The following is a 17272-nucleotide window of genomic DNA, read 5'->3' on the forward strand; positions in this document are numbered from 1 at the left end:
TTCACAGCATCATCTTTTAGGATTTGAAATAGTTCAACTGGAATTCCATCACCTCCTCTAGCTGTGTTCGTAGTGATTCTTCCTGTAGCCCACTTGACTTCAAGCCCAGGTTCAGTCCCTGGTTAGGGAACTAGATCCCATATGCCACAACTAAGACCCACCATAGCCAAATAAATTAATAAAAGAACTAGATAGCTAAAATTCAACAGTGTATTGTTCAATCATCATAGAGAGGACAACACTATAAAACTAAAAGCAAGAAAACAATAAACACAAAGTTCTAGATAATGGTTTCCTGCTTTGGGGAGGGTGTTGCTGTATGAACAGGACAAAGAGGGGAGCCCATTAGAAGATGTGAATTATTGTAATATGAATAAGTAAATATATACTTATATGATGAATAAACAAATAAAAACATAAAACAACAAGTAAATAAATAGAAGAAGGCTACAGATAATAACCATATGTCACAGATTATGGATTTTAATTAATCCAATTCTTAGTATCTGAAGTCTTTTTCTGGGCTCCCCCCATGGCTCAATGGTAAAGAAACCACCTCCAATGCAGGAGCTGCCAGAGAAGTAGGTTTGACCCCTGGGTTGGGAAGATCCCCTGGAGGAGGCCATGGCAACCCACTCTAGTATTTTTGCCTGGAGAATCCCATGGATAGAGGAACTTGGTGGGCTACAGTCCAGTGGGTCTCAAAGAGCCAGACACGACTGAAGTGACCTGGCATGCAGGCATGAACTCTTTTCTAAAAAACAAACAAACAAACAAACCCATGTACCATATACCACAGTTTGTGTAAGAAACATTAGTGAAGGAAATATTATCTATGCCTAGAAATTTTTACTTTATTTTTGATGTTTTTAAAATGTATTTATTGTTTTGGCCACTTGTGTCCCAACCAGGGGTCGAACTCATGCCCTGCAGCTGAAGCTTGGAGTCTTAACCACTGGACCACCAGGGAGTTCCCCAGAATTTCACTCTCATACAACAGGCTTTCACAGGGTAACTAGGTTGGATTGGGTAATGGGCTAGGAGGTTATATAGGGAGACTCTCTTTTTATTATATACCTTTGTATACTGTTTGGAATGTTTGTTTTATCTTGTGCATAGAATTTCTTTCAAATAAGGGTTTGTGTCAAGATTAAAAAATTAGAATAAAATCAAAGTTTTTTATTCATTAGAATTGATATTTCACAGCAGGTGTTTTAAAAAGTTGCTAACTAGTGATATTGATGGGGGCGGCGGCAAACAGGCACCCTTCGTACACTGTTGGTGGCACTAGAAATTGGTGTCGCACCTTAGGAGGGCAATATTTAGCTATCTACAGAAATCTTACATTCACATTCACATATTCTCACATATTCTTTGACCCAGCAATTCTTTTACACTTTGAGAGTTTACTTATACAACTCAAGATATAAATGAGTTATTCATCAGAACATGATACAAAGTTAGACAGACACCATGTTATATGCACACCACTGACTATTAGGTAGCTAATAAAAGTATGAGCTAAATCTGTATGTATTGACCTGGAAAGATGATACACATAAATGAAGTGTAAAAAGGCAAGATGTAGAAAAATGTATACAGTATGATATCATTTGTAGGTATAAAAGATACATACTCATGGAAAATTCCTGAGGAAATATGAGTAATTTAACACTGGTTGCCTCTGGGCAGTGGAATTAAGAAGGTAAAGGAAAGACATACCTCTTGGTTTATACTTTGGAATACTGGATTTTATGCTTGATGAAAAGCAAACATGTATTACTGCTATTTAAAAAAAGATTTTGAGAGTTCAAAACACAATGTCAATTATATCTCAATAAAGCTAGGGGGGAAGTTTATATATTAAAAGGAAGCAATGTATGCTCACTGCAAAAAAAAAGTTTTTAAAGAAAATAAAGAAGACTATAAAGAAGAAAAGATCAACAGTCTTTGCCTTCTCATCTTCAACAAGATAATCACATTTAACAGTTTGTTATAGTCTTCTAAAATTTTGTCTGCTTTTTTGTTTGCCTATTTAGATTTATTTATTCTCATGGGAAATAGATGGGGAAACAGTGGAAACAGTGTCAGACTTTATTTTGGGGGGCTCCAAAATCACTGCAGATGGTGATTTCAGCCATGAAATTAAAAGACGCTTACTCCTTGGAAGGAAAGTTATGACCAACCTAGATAGCATACTGAAAAGCAGAGATATTACTTTGCCAACAAAGGTCCGTCTAGTCAAGGCTATGGTTTTTTCAGTGGTCATGTGTGGATGTGAGAGTTGGACTGTGAAGAAAACTGAGCGCCGAAGAATTGATGCTTTTGAACTGTGGTGTTGGAGAAGACTCTTGAGCGTCCCTTAGGCTGCAAGGAGATCCAACCAGTCCATTCTAAAGGAGATCAGTCCTGGGTGTTCATTGGAAGGACTGATGCTAAGGCTGAAACTCCAATACTTTGGCCACCTCATGTGAAGAGTTGACTCATTGGAAAACACCCTGATTCTGGGAGGGATTGGGGGCAGGAGGAGAAGGGGACAACAGAGGATGAGATGGCTGGAAGGCATCACTGACTCGATGGACATGAGTCTGAGTGAACTCCAGGAGTTGGTGATGGACAGGGAGGCCTGGCCTGCTACAATTCATGGGGTCGCAAAGAGTCAGACATGACTGAGTGACTGAACTGAACTGAACTGATTCTTATGAAATGGAATCATATTCTATAGGCTGATTTTTTTCCCTACATTTTACCAAGTTAGTAATATACACCAACAGCATCATTTGTTTCCAAAACCATAGATAATGGCACTTTTTCTTCTGATTGTAAAAGCTGATTTACAAAGGAAATATCTCTGTAACTGTGTTGCTAAATAAGAAATGTAGGTTGTAGAACAACACGTACAAGATCCTCTCATTTCTGTTTAAAAAAGGAAAGAGTGCATGTAAGCTCTGAAAAATGGATAAGAATAGCCATTAAGCTCTGTTTAGAGTGGTTTTGTGTGGGAAGAGATTGGATTGAGGTGGTATGGAGTTTTACAGCATGTTGCTTTTATAATAATGATACATGCCTGGGACCAAATCTTTTTAAAAGTTCAGACAAGCTCACAAAAAGTTGAAATTATTCCAGATTCTACCACCCAGAGATAATCTCAGTTAACATACTGGTGAGCAAGCTCACATTTCCTTGTCTGCCCATAAGAATATATTCATCTTCTAAATTTTTAAATTGCGATTATACAAAATTGTCTACTCTGTACCCTGCTGTTTTCAATATGTTCCATGTCAGTACTTCATTTTAATGATTGCACATTATGCCACATAACTGCTACACTGTAACTTAATCAACCAATCCCTTGCTGTTAAATTTTTTTAAATTGTAAAATGCAACATATACCAGAAGAATATAAAAAGCATATGCACTTCTTAACAAGTAATTATAAAGCAAACATTTGTGTTACCTCTATCCTAGACACACTTAACAATTGTTTTTAAATTAAAAATGAAAAGTATAATAAATACCTGTGTTCCATCTCTTAGAATTAACACACACACACTCTGTTCATTTTTTGCTTCCATTTAAATTTCTTTTTTCACTAACAAGACAAAATAGGATATATTTTATTTTATTTACCTTTTAAAAAAGATTACAGTACTGTGTTCACTATTCTGTGAATACTTAAGAGCAACAAGCCCAGCATTTTCGTTTGGAGGTTTTAACGGTCTTAGCGTCGGCCAGTGGGAGCCCCATTTCCAAAATTCTCATGTCTTTCCAACAAGACTACGTTAATCTTTGAAAACTTTCTTGCTTCCTGGCTCTACAGGATGTTCCAAGCTCGTCTTGTACCTTTCAGTCCTGGACATAGACTTGGCCTTTTCTGCAATCAGCCCTTGTTAGGGACCATAATCTGGGTGCTAAGCTGCACTGTTGGTGTGCAGAATTGTTAAATAAAGTGTAACTTTACAGATAATGAAATGGTAATGTTATCACTTTTATGTTTCCCTGATTATTCATGAGGGTGACCATTTTCTCAGTATATTTATTGATTTGAGTTTCTTATCTCCCAACTACTTCTTCATATACTTGTCTTTTGTGTGCGTGTGTGTGGGGCAGGTGGGGTGGGGTGGAGTGGGAATCTTAGTTCCCTGATCAGGGATCGAACCCCGGGCAGTGAAAGTGCCAAATCCTAACCACTGGACTGCCAGGGAGTTCTCTATTTTCCTCTTATTGAGACTTTAGGTCAAGTCCAATTTTTTTTTTTTTTTTTTGCCTTTATAAACAGTGCTGTGATGGACATCTTTGTCCGTGCATATTTGCTCATTTTTCTGACTGATTCCTTAAATAAACTTCTAAAAGCATAACTTCTGGAAGAAAGAATATTTTTTAATTAATACTTTAAAAAAAAGTCTTTTAAAAGATCCAAGTCAAAAAGACTGTGCCCACGTACACTCCCCTCCACCCTGGGGCAGCACGTGTGTGCCTGTCTCCCCATGCCCTTCCTAGAACTGGGCATCATTTTAGAGTCCCTCTTTTAGGGTTTTATTTTATTTTATTGGAGTATAGTGGCGTTACAACATTGTGTTACTTTCTGCTGTGTTGCTAAGTGAATCAGCTATATGCATACACATACTGCCTCTTTTTTGGATTTCCTTCCCATTCAGGTCTCCACAGAGCATTAAGTAGAGTTCCCGCCACTACGCAGCAGGTTGTCCTTAGTTATCTATTTCACACATAGCAGTGTATATATGGGGTTTACCCGGTGGTTCTAGTGGTAAAGAACCCGCTGGCCAGTGCAGAAGACCTAACAGACACAGGTGTGATCCCTGGGTTGGGAAGATCCCTGGAGGAGGAAACGGCAACCCACTCCAGTATTCCTGCCTGGAGAATTCCACCGACAGAGGAGCCTGATGGGTTACAGTCCATAGAGTCACAAAGAGTTGGACATGACTGAAGCAATTTAGCACAGTGTGTATATGTCAATCCCAATCTCCCAATTCATCCCACCCAGGTTGGGGATGTTTTCGATTGCTGTGTTAAGATGTGCTGGAATCAATCTGTAAAGCCTCTGTGCTTGGCTGTGTTCTCATAAGTTTCCAGTCCCCCCAGAGAGGAGAGAGTCAGCCCACCACCTTCTCCTAGCCTCCTGGGACCTCAACCACTATACAATTGACTTCTGGAGGCTCCTCTGGGAGGCCCTCCCAGAAGAGTTATTTGTTAAATCTGGCAATCCTATCCCCAGGTTCCTGTTCTATCTAAAAATGTTGATCTCCATTAACCTCTCACTGAGGTTATAGCAATTACGTTCTCATCTCACACCCACAGTTCTTTCTCAACACTGGCTTCTGCTCAGAGCCCTCCTGCCACACTTAGAACTCCATCTAAACTCCTTCAAAAAGATCCAAGCTTGACCCTCCTCTTTGGTCTCATCTCCTACTGCTGTCCTGTGCAGCCTCCGGAGCCTCTTGGTTGCTTCCTTTCAGGATAAGCTGGGCAGCCTCTTGGCACTAATTTACCTCTGCTTAGAATGTTCTTCCCCCAAAGCATCCTCTGTTCAAATGTCTGCGCTGCAGAGAGGCCTTACCAAACTGCCTTATTCAAAAGAGCACCTCCCTGCCCCTCACTCTGTCTATCCAACCCTGCTTAATTTTTTCATCACACATTTTACCCATCTTTACTTTATACTTTTATTTACTTATATATTTGTTCCTTGTCTTTCTCCATCAGGAATATCAGCTCAACAAGAACCTGAATGTTGAGTTTTCCACTGGTTTGTTTTCCCAATACCGTCTCCCTGGTGCCTAGAATGATGCCTGCAGCCTCATAGACCTGGTTTCGATAGGCTGTGATGCACAGCAGTTAAGGGCGCACATGTGAATCAGTCTTTCTGGGTTCGAGTGCCTGCTCTGCTGCGTTCCAGCTGTGTCATGTGGGACAAGTTATTTAACCATCTTTAAAAAACATTTTTTATTTTATAATGGAGTATAGCTGATTAATGGTGTTCTGATAGTTTCAGGTGGATGGCAACAGGACATATACATATATATGCATCCTTTCTCCCCCACACTCCCCTTCCCATCCAACAATGCCCTTAGCACAGAGCAGAGTTTCCTGTGCTCTATCATAGGTCCTTGTTGGTAACCATCTTTTTCTTTCACCATCTGTAAAAGCGGGAATGATGATCTGCTCAATAAGGTTAATGTGAGAAATAGGTGAATTAACGTGTAAAAACAAAGGTTGGTGCTTATAATGTTTGTTACTCTTATACTTTTTAAATTATTTGGCTGCACCAGGTCTTAATTTTGGCACATGGAATCTTCGATCTTTGTTGTGGCATGTGAGATCTAGTTCCCTGACCAGGAACTGAACTCAGGTCCCTGATTTGGGAGCATGGAGTCCTAGCCAATGGATCACCGGGGAAGTCCCATCACTGTTACAATTTGAGTGAATTTTACACATATGGGTCATGGCCATCATGTACCCATGTAGACATCAACCAGTCCCTATCTTTTGATATTTAGTATATATCTGTCACTCTCCAGACAATGGGCATAGACACGTGCAGGTAAGTGAACAAGGCAGATGTGGCTCCACTCTCGCCATGAGCCTTCAGGAAATCAAGTAATTGTTTCCAACCTTAAAGTGCCCAGAGGCAAAAAAAAAGGCACAGAATGTTCAAGAGGTATAATGTAGTCAGAGAGCCAGGGAAGGATTCCGGAGGCAGTGATGTACTCTGTGGGTTTTGTTTTGTTTGTATCTATTTTGGGAGTTATACTGGTCCTTGCTGTATAGGCTTTTCTCTAGTTGCAGCGAGCAGGGGCTGCTCTTGTTGTGGAGTACAGACTCTAGAAGAGTGTAGGCTTCAGTAGTTGTGGCAGATGGGCTCAACAGTTGTGGCTCCTGGGCTCTAGAGCACAGGCTCAATAGTTGTGGTACACGGGCTTCGTTGCTCTGCGACATGTGGGATCATTCCGGATCAGGGCTCGAACCTGTGACTTCCGCAATGGCTGGCGGATACTTTACCACTGAGCCACCAGGGAAGCCCCCTACCCTGTGGGTTTTGACTAGGTGGAAAGGAAAGAACCGTATGTGAGAAAGCCCAGAGTGGAGCAAGAGCCTATAAAGGGACATGAGTGGGAAGACCAGTGTGGCTGGAGTGTGGAGGGCTGGGACAGATGAGGCTGGAGAATTTGCCAAAAGCCACCAAGCAGGGCATTGTGGAACTCAGAAAGGGATATCATGGGAACCATGAAAGGACTTGCAATAGTGACTCTGTCAGCTTTGCAGTTAAGAGAAGTTTTCCCTAGCTGCTGTGTTGGGAAGAAACCTCTATAGGTCTCTGTTTCAGTTGCCACCTCACTGGAGACTAAAATGGCACCCCTCCGGGCCCCCATCTCTGACCCCCCCCCCACCTGGTACACCACATTAGGAGGCCCTGACATCGTCCTACACTCTCCCATGAATGAGTGAATTCGCTCAGTCGTGTCCGACTCTTTGCGACCCCAGGCTCCTCCATCCATGGGATTGGAACAGAAACCCTGCAGCAGCTGGGACTCCAGCAAGAGGAGAGACCAGCCACGGATAGACAGCTTAGGAGGCTGGTGCACACAGCCCAAGCCCTGGAATGTTTCCTCGCCAGGAGAGTTAGCAGCAGCTGTCTGGCTGGTAAAGGGCAGGAGACCAGGGGACTCATCTCATCTAGAAGCTTCATTTGCATATCACTTTACATGAGACTGAGAAAACAGTCAGGTCAGTATCAAAGAATAGGGTGGGGAGGCAGTTAGAGATAGCGGTAGTGGTGGGGGAGGACTAAAGCCCCAGTAGTGGGACTTCCCTGGAGGTCCAGTGGTTAAGAATCTACCTTCCGGACTTCTCTGGTAGTCCAGTGGTTAAGACTCTGTGCTCCCAGTGCAGGGGACTCAGGTTCGATCCCTGTGAGGGAACTAGATCCCGCATGCTGCAGCTAAGACCCAGCACAGCCAAATGGATATATAAGTAAAGTAAAAAATAAAATTCACCCTCCAATGCAGGGTGTGTGTGTGTTTCATCCCTGGTCCAGGAGTTAAGACCCCACATGCCTCGTGGCCAAAAATCCAAAACATAAAATGGAAACAATATTGTTGTAACAAATTCAATAAAGATTTAAAAAATGGTCCACACCCAAAAAATATCTTAAAAAAAAAAGTCCTAGAGGTCTCAACAAGCCAGTTCTTGGTACCGTCACTGATTAGGTCATCAAGGGCTAAGAGTCAGGTGTGGGTCTGGAGGGAAATGGATACAACTATCCATTAGAGAGAAATATCTCAGATGTAATGCAAAAAGAATTGGTGGCTGGATGTGAGGTGTGAGGGAAAGAGAAAGTGATTGCTCTGGTTTGAGCAACTGGGTGGATAATGGTGTACCTCAGAGCAGATTTTGTGGTTCAGATCATGCGTGCAGTCACTGAGTTGTGTCCAACTCTTTGTGACCTCATGGGCTGTAGCCCACCAGGCTCTCTGTCCATGGAATTTCCCCACTGGAGTGGGTTGCCATGCCTTCCTCCTGGGCATCTTCCCAGCCCAGGGGGATCAAATCTGCATCTCCTGCATTGGCAGAGGATATTCTTTACCATTGAGCCACCAGGTCTTCCCATCAGATCAAAAGTTCAGTTTTAAATGTATGCATCCAAGATGCTTGGGATGCCTGCACAAAGAATCCAGGAGTTCAGACCCAAGGATAATCCTCCCAAGTCCTCGGTGTAAAAGCCGAGGTGGTCATTGGACTGCACAATGAAATCACAACAAATGACGGGAGCCTTAGGGATTACTGTCTTTTTCTTCTGAGCTCTCTCTAGGCAAATTAGCAGGGGTGCTTACATGTCAATGCTGTCTGGTTGCCACCTGGCTTTCCCACCTAGATTGCTCTATATAACCCCTAGTTACTTCGAGCAATGAAGGGTTCCCTATAAGGCAGGAGTCCTGAAGCTTCAAGGGTCATTACCTTTGGGATATCCACTTCTGCCCTTGAGAACGTGTTGGATGAGAGAAGGCTACTGAGGAAAGAATATTGAGGACCCCCTACAGTTGATGGAGGTGTCCAGGAGAAGTGGCCAGTAAGAAAGACTGAGAAGGAGCATCCAGGGAGGTAGGAGGAGACTGGGAAAGGCTAGCTTCACAGAAGGCTAGAGGAACGGCTGTTTAGAGTATCCTTATCACTAGCGATCAACTGTCTTGGCAAGTTCTGCGAATTTTCTCTGCAGTCTCTCCCTCCATCTCTACTGCCACCTGCTGGCTAGTAGCCCCCATTACAACCGGGTCGCTTCCCCTGCCTCTATCTCGGGTCTTACAGCTATTAATATCTTTACAGCCACCCCATTCATTCTGTAGGCTTCTCTGGTGGCTCAGCGGCAAAGAATCCACTTGAAGTGCAGGAGACTCGGGTTCGATCCCTCAGTCAGGAAGATCCCCTGGAGAATGAAATGACAACCCCCTCCACTATTCTTGCCTGGGAAATCCCATGGACAGAGGAGGAAGAAAATTCATTCTGTTAGATTGTCCTTTCAAAAGTGGAGGATGAACCATGTCAATTCCTGCTCAACGACTTTCAGTAGCTCCCTGTAACCTCTGAACGAATCCCCTACTACCTAGCCTGGTATGCTGGGCCTTTGACAGCCTGGCCCCAGTTGACCTATCTATCGCAATCTGCTCTCTCGTAAAGAAGATAAGCTGATCAATTCTCCTGTAACCCTCAACCTCACTGAGGCCATGTCATTTTCCTGAAGTACCTACTCTTCGTGACTAAATTTTTCAATGTCAGACTCAAATGGCAACTTCTCTAGGAAGTTTTCCCCATGGGATCAAGACTCTTGACCACTGTGGCATCAAAACACTTTGCCCTGACTTTAGCAAGCTCACAACTCATTCCCCAATGAGACTAAGTTCTTGAGAGCAAGGACTGTGTCATCTTCATTCCTGTTTCTCCCATTCACGTGTAAGAACAAGCAGTCACAGATTCAGCTGCCTTCAGCACCCAGGCAGATATGACAAATGTGTGAAGTTGCCCAGGAAAAGACAATTAAAAATGGGAGGCAGGGCTTCCCTGGCGGCTCAGTAGTAAAGAATCCACTTGCCGATGTAGGAGACACGGATTTGATCCCTGGTCCAGGAAGATCCCACACGCTGTGGGACAACTAATCCTGTGCGCCACAACTACTGAGCCTGTGCTCTATAGAGCCTGGGAGCTGCAACTACTGAGCCCACGTGCAGCAACTACTGCAGCCCACGTGCCCTGCAGCCTGTCCTCCACAACAAGAGAAGCCACTGCGTTGAGAAGCCCTCGCACCGCAACGAGAGAGTAGTCCACAGCTGCCACAACTGGAGAAAGCCCACAAGAATCCAAGCCCGTGGCAGTGAACTCAACAAGTTCTAGCCATTGGACAGCCAGGAATTTCCCCCAAACTTTATTTTTTAGAACAATTTTAGGTTCACAGCACAGCCAAAACTAAATAAATAATTATATATAAAAAGAGATGGCGGGGCTTATGGCAAGCAAGAGCCTTCATTCTCCTGCCTAAAGTATTAATGATAATACTCAGAATATTAAAATATTATGTAAGGCACATTTGGAGACTAAACCTGTTTCAGAGACTCTAAACAGAGGTTTTAAACACACCCTTGCATTTAGCTGGTTCTTTGGAGGTTTCAAACCAGTTTCGCATCAGCAAGTCTATCGCCACTGTATGGATGAAGAGAGTGAGGCTCATAAAGTTGAGCTGAGTTGAATCATATAGATTCAACCCATTCAGACTCTGGCCTGGCCTGAGAATGATGGGGGAGGGTCTAAAAAGATGGGTATCACTCACCGTTTTTTTTTTTTAATAACATGAAGAACAATACTTTGACAGCTTTGTGCTTTATGTATTTATATTTCTGGCTGTGCTGGGTCTTCACTGCTGCACAGGCTTTTCTCTAGTTGTGGAGAATGAGGGCTGCTCTTCGGTGCAGTGCACAGGCTTCTCTTGTGGTGATGCGTGGGCTCAGTAGTGTGGCCTCCCGACTTAGTTGCCCCAAGGCATGTGAGATCTTCTCCAACAAAGGATTGAGCCATCAGGGAAGCCCAATCATTCTCCTTTTTAAAAATTAAGATTTTTTTCCCTTCCTTCCCTCCCTCTTCTTTCCTTTCTTTCTTGCCACGCTGCTTGTGGGCTCTTAGTTCCCCGACCAGGGATGGAGTCCAAGCCCATGGCTGTGAACTCACCAAGTTCTAACCACTGGACTGCCAGGAAATTCCCCAAGACTTTATTTTTTAGAACAATTTTAAGTTGACAGCATTGAGGGGAAGTTACAGAGATTTCCTATATAGCCCACCCCTCATCTTTAACATCTCTCATGGGAGTGGTACATTTGTTATCATTGATGGACCTACACTGATGCATTACTATCACCCAAAGTCCATAGATTACATTATGGCTCACTCTTGGTATTGTCCATTTTATAGTTTTGGACTAACGTATAATGACATGTATCCACCATTATGGACTTCCCTTGCGGCTCAGTGGTAAAGAACCCACTTGCTGATGCAGGAGACATGGGCTCAATCCCTGAGTCGGGAAGATTCCTGAAGAAAGAAATGGCAACCCACTCCAGTATTCTTGCCTGGAAAATCTCATGGATAGAGGAGCCTGGTGGGCTATAGTCCATAGGGTGGTGAAAGAGTTGGACATGACTTTGCGAGTTAACAACCGCCACCACCATTACAGTATCATACAAAAATCCTCTGTGCTCCAATTCGTCCCATCTCCTCACCCTCAGTCTCTAACAACCACTGATCTTTTGACTGTCTCCATAGTGTTGCCTTTTCCAGAACGTTATATAGTTGGAACCACACAGCATGTAGTCTTTTCATAGCTTGATAGCTCACTTCCTTTTAGTACCCATTGTCTGAAGGTACCACAGCTTATTTATCCACTCATCTATTGAAGGACATTTTGGTTGCTTCCAAGTTCTGGCAATTATAAATAAAACTGCTATAAACATCCATGTGCAGTTTTTGTGTTGACATAGGTTTTCAACTCCTTTGGGTGTTTAAAGTGATCCTTTGGGCGGTTACTGGTTCATATGGTAAGAGTATGTTTACATTTGTAGAAAAGAAAGAAAGTGAAGTCGCTCCCACGGACTATAGTCTACCAGGCTTCTCTGTCCATGGGATTTTCCAGGCAAGAGTACTGGAGTGGGTTGCCATTTCCTTCTCCAGGGGATCTTCCTGACCCAGGGATTGAACCCAGGTCTCCTGTATTGCAGGCAGACGCTTTACCCTCTGAGCCCCACCAGGGAAGCCCAAAGAAACCATCAAATTGTCTTCTACAGTGGCTGTACCATTTCACATCCCAGCAATGCATACGAGTTCCCATTGCTCCATATTCTCATCAGTATTTTGTGTTGTCAATGTTCTAGATCTGGTGCATTCTAATAGATATCTAGTGGAATCTCACTGTTGTTTTAATTTGCATTTCCCTGATGACATATGATGTGGAGCATCACTTCATACACTTATTTGTAATCTGTATATCTTTTTTGGAGAGGTGTTTTTCTTTGACCCAGAAAGATCGTTGACTCATTTTTTTTAATTGAGTTGTTTTCTTATTTTCGAGTTTTAAGAGTTTTTTGTATATTTTGAGTAACAGTCCTTTATTAGATGGGTCTTTTGCAAATATCTCCCCTCTCTCTGTGGTTTATGTTCTCATTCGCTTGACATTGTCTTCCCAGAGCAGTTTTTTCATTTCAATGATACCAAGTTTATCATTTATTTCCTTCATGGATCCTACTTTTGCTGTTGCATCTAAAAAGTCAACAGTGCCACATACAAAGTCATCTGGCTTTTCTCCTATGTTATCTTCTAGGAGTTTTATGATTTTGTGCTTTATATTTAAGTGTGTGATCCATTTTGAGTTAATTTTTGTGAACTACATAGGAACTGTGTCTAAATTCTTTTTTGCATGTGGATGTCCAGTTGTTTCAGCACCATTTGTTGAAAAGACTATCTTTGTTCTATAGAATTGCTTTTGCTCTGTTGTCAAAGATCAGTAGACTGTATTTATGTGGGTCTATTTCTTGGCTCTCTATTCTGTTCCATTGGCCTGTCCATTCTCTTGCCAGTACTACATTGTCTTGATTGCTGTGGCTTTATAATGAGGTTTGAAGTCTGGTAGTGTCAGTCTTCTAACATTGTTCTTAATACTGTTTTGCCTTTTGACTCTCCATACAAACTTTAGATTCAGCTTGCTGATATGCACACAGCTTGCTGAGATTTTGATTGGGACTGCATTGAATCTATAGTTCAAGTTGGGCAGAACTGACATCTTGACACTATTAAGTCTTGAAACATTTACTTTTCATTCAACCAAAATCTCATTTGTCTAACAGAACAAAAATCTCTTCATCACAGGGTTGTTTGAAATATTTTTCAGATTAATTATCTAGAGACTATGAACCCTGTGACAACGTCCCTGCTCTCAAGGAGTTCATCTTTAAGTGGGAACAGGGCAGACAATACACAAGCATACAAACACATTAATAATTTCAGGTAAGGCTTGTGAAAAAGGCATGTGATAAAGAGTGACTGGCAGTGAAAAACCTACTTAATTTCAGGGAATTTCTCTAAGGAGGCAACATTTGAACTAAGGCCTTCATGAAAAGGGAGAGCTGGCCATGCGAAAGATGTCTAAATTTTTATTTACCTTTATTATTATTATCATCATTACTTTTTGGTTGAGCCACATGGTTTGTGGGATATTGGTTCCCCGACTAGGGATTGAACTTGCACCCATGGCAGTGAAAGCACTGCGTTTTAACCGGTGGATCGTCACGGAATTCCGAGAAAAGGTTTTAGACAGAGGGAACAACGGAGGTGAAGGCTCTGAAAACAGAAGTGGTGGATGTTTTGGAGAAGAGCATGGTGGCTATAGTACAGTGAAGGAGAGGTATATGAGGTTAAAAAAAAATAGAAGGGATCATATCCTGTAGGGTTACTTTATTGAAAAAGAAAGTAAAAAATACATGTTGTGAGATATATACAATGTACAATTTTTAAAATAATTTTATTTTTGGCTGTGCTGGGTCTTCCTTGCTATGCAGGCTTTTCTCTAGTTGTGGTGAGTGGGGGATACTCTGTAGTTGTGGTGTACAGGCTTCTCAGTGCAGTGGCTCTCAGGCATGTGCATTCAGAATTGTGGCGCCCAGGATCTAGAGCACAGGCTCAATACTTGTGGCCCTTGGGCTTTGTTGCTCCACGGTATGTGGGATCTTCCTGGATCAGCGATTTAACCCATGTCTCCTGCGCTGGCAGGTGGATTCTTTACCACTGAACCACCAGGGAAGTCCTATAATTTTTTTTTTTTTAGATATATCTTTTAAGATTTATTTATTTTTGGCTGTGCTGGGTCTTCGCTGCTGCGTGAGAGCTCTCTCCAGGAAGGGGGCTACTCTCTAGCGGTGGTGCTCAGGCTTCTCATTGTGTGGTTTCTCTTGTTACTTTGGGCTTCAGTAGCTGTGGTTCATGGGCTCTAGAGAACTGTCTCAGTAGCTGTGGTTCATGGGGTCTAGAGCACTGGCTCAATAGTTGTGGTGCACAGGTTTAGTTGCAAGTATACAATTTTTACATGGACATTTCAGTGAAGGTTTACATCTGTATTCACTCATGGATGTGAACTTATCTAGATCGAGATATAAAACAGGAGTCAGCAAACATTTTTGGTAAGGTGCCAGACAGAAAATAGTTTAGGCTTTGGAGGCCTATGGTCTCTGGTGCAACTGCTTAGCTCCACTATTACAGGAAGGCAGCCCTAGTTGCTATGTAATGAACAGGCATGGTCTGATTCCCACAAATCTTAGTTACAGACACTGAAATTTGAATTACATGTAATTTTAACATATCACAAAATATTTTCCTTCTTTTTTCTTCAACCATTTGAAAATATAAAAGCCTTTCCTAGGACTTCCCTCGTGGTCTGGTAGTTAAAAATCCATCTGCCGATGCAGGGAACATGGGTTCAATCCCTGGTCCAGAGAGATCCCATACGCTGTGGAGCAACTAAGCCTATGCACCACAACTACCGGGCCTGTGCTCTAGGGCCTGGGAGCCACAACTACTGAGCAACTACTGAAGCCCAAGAACCTAGAGCCCGTGCTCTGCAACCAGAGAAGCCTCCACAATAAGAAGCCCACAAAGTGCAATGAAAAGTAGCCCCTGCTCGCCACAACTAGAGAAAGCCTTCACAGCAATGGAGACCCAGTGCAGACAAAAATAAAAATATTTAAGAAAACACTTAGCTTGTCAGCTGTACAAAAAACAGGTGGTGTGCAGGACCTGTTCTTTGGGCCATAGTTTACCAAACTCTGACACATTTCTAGTGTCCCCTTTGTGCATCTTTCCAGTTAAAACCCTTCTCCCCCACTGGTTATTGTTCTGATTTTTGTTAATTTTTGCTGCTCTTAAACTTTATATAATCTGAATCACATGTATTTATTCTTCAACTCCACATAATGTCTGTCCTATGGGAATGTTAAGCCATGATACATAATTTTCATGTAAGAGGATTAAGATGCCGTTTGGGGATTTTAAGTGTGAGAGCATCATGATCTGATACATATGAAAAGGTCACTCTGGTTGCTGTGCGGAGAACAGAGTAAAGGAAAACAGGAGTGGAACTGGGAGGCCCAGTCAGGAATAATCCAAGCCAAGAGATGATGGTGGCTGGACCACAGTTACAGTCATGGAAATGGAAGACAAATTTTAGACTAGAGCTCACATAACCACTATTAGGTTTTTTTAATTTTAAAATAAGGTGTGATTACTAACACATTTCCTGAATGATCTTTCTGAGACGGGCATTGAGAATTGTCATGTATACACTGGGGCCCTACCTTCAAGGGGTTAACAACAGTTTTGGGGGTGGGGAGCACAGACTGTGAATCCAGATACAATTTAATCAGTGTTTTAAGAAGCCCAGGAGGCTGTGGGAACCAGGAGGGGTATAAAACCAGCCTGAGGGTGGTCAAGAGAGATCACCTGGGGGTTGTGGCCTTTGAGCTAAATTCTGAAGGAAAAGTCTTGAAAACGGATTAAAAAAAATTATATGGCAAGGGTAAGAAATCTGAGACTCTTGGAAGCTCAGTGCAGTTCTATGATGGTGTCTCAGAGAATATGTAATCTTGGCTGAGAAAAAAACACTTTGAACTGGGTCTAAATAGATGGGCATTTATCTACATTTTCAATCGATCCATCCTGTACGCTTCTGTGTGCCCTAAGGCTCCAGCAAAGAACAGAGGTAGCACACTGACAGCCTGAATCTGATGTATTTTGGCCTACATTCCTGTAGGGCGACCACAGCAACAGTGGTTTGAACAGTGGTTATTACTTTTGGACAGAGCATATGGTCTCCTGTTCCTGGCATTCCTCATTTGCTCTTTGCTTTTACATTACCTTCTTGGCCCTTCTAGGTTTTTGTTTTCAACTCATGGTCTTTACTGTAAGAAAAACAGTACTTTAAATCATTTACACAGAGAGAATCATCAACTCTTCGAGTAGAATGGGGAAGAGCTAAACTGAGTGAATGAAGAGAAGTTGAATGAGAGCTTTACCCTGGATTTCTAACCTGGCTCCTAGGGTAGGCTTTAGGTGGTAAATTTTGTGAGTGTATCCTTGTGACTTAGGCTGGTTGGCTATGAATCTGGTGAGGATATCAGATTCTCAAAGAGGGTATTTAACCTAGAAAGTTGGCAAACAGTATAAATGCTTAGGAGTTATTGGGAATACTGTCATAAAGAAGGCTGAGCGCCGAAGAATTGATACTTTTGAATTGTGGTGCCGGAGAAGACTCTTGAGAGTCCCTAGGACTGCAAGGATATAAAACCAGTCAATTCTAAAGGAAATCAATACTGAATGTTCATTAGAAGGACTGATGCTGAAGCTCCAATACTTTGGCCACCTGATGCCAAGAGCCAACTCATTAGAAAAGACCCTGATGCTGGGAAAGATTGAGGGAAGGGGGATAAGGGGGAAGACAGAGGATGAGATGGTTGAATAACATCACTGACTCAATGAACATGAGTCTGAGCAAACTCTGGGAAATAGCGAAGGGCGAGGAAACTGGGCGACCTGCAGTCCATGGGGTGGTACTGAGTCGGTCACAACTTAAGAGACTAAACAACAACCCTTGTGTAAGATGAAGCAGGTCTACATAAGTGGACTGCCATATGAATCCAGAGACCCATGCTCCACGGCTAACTAGCTAAAAGTACCT

Source organism: Bos javanicus, chromosome 25 (genome assembly GCF_032452875.1).
Source record: "Bos javanicus breed banteng chromosome 25, ARS-OSU_banteng_1.0, whole genome shotgun sequence".
NCBI classification, from domain to species: Eukaryota; Metazoa; Chordata; class Mammalia; order Artiodactyla; family Bovidae; genus Bos; species Bos javanicus.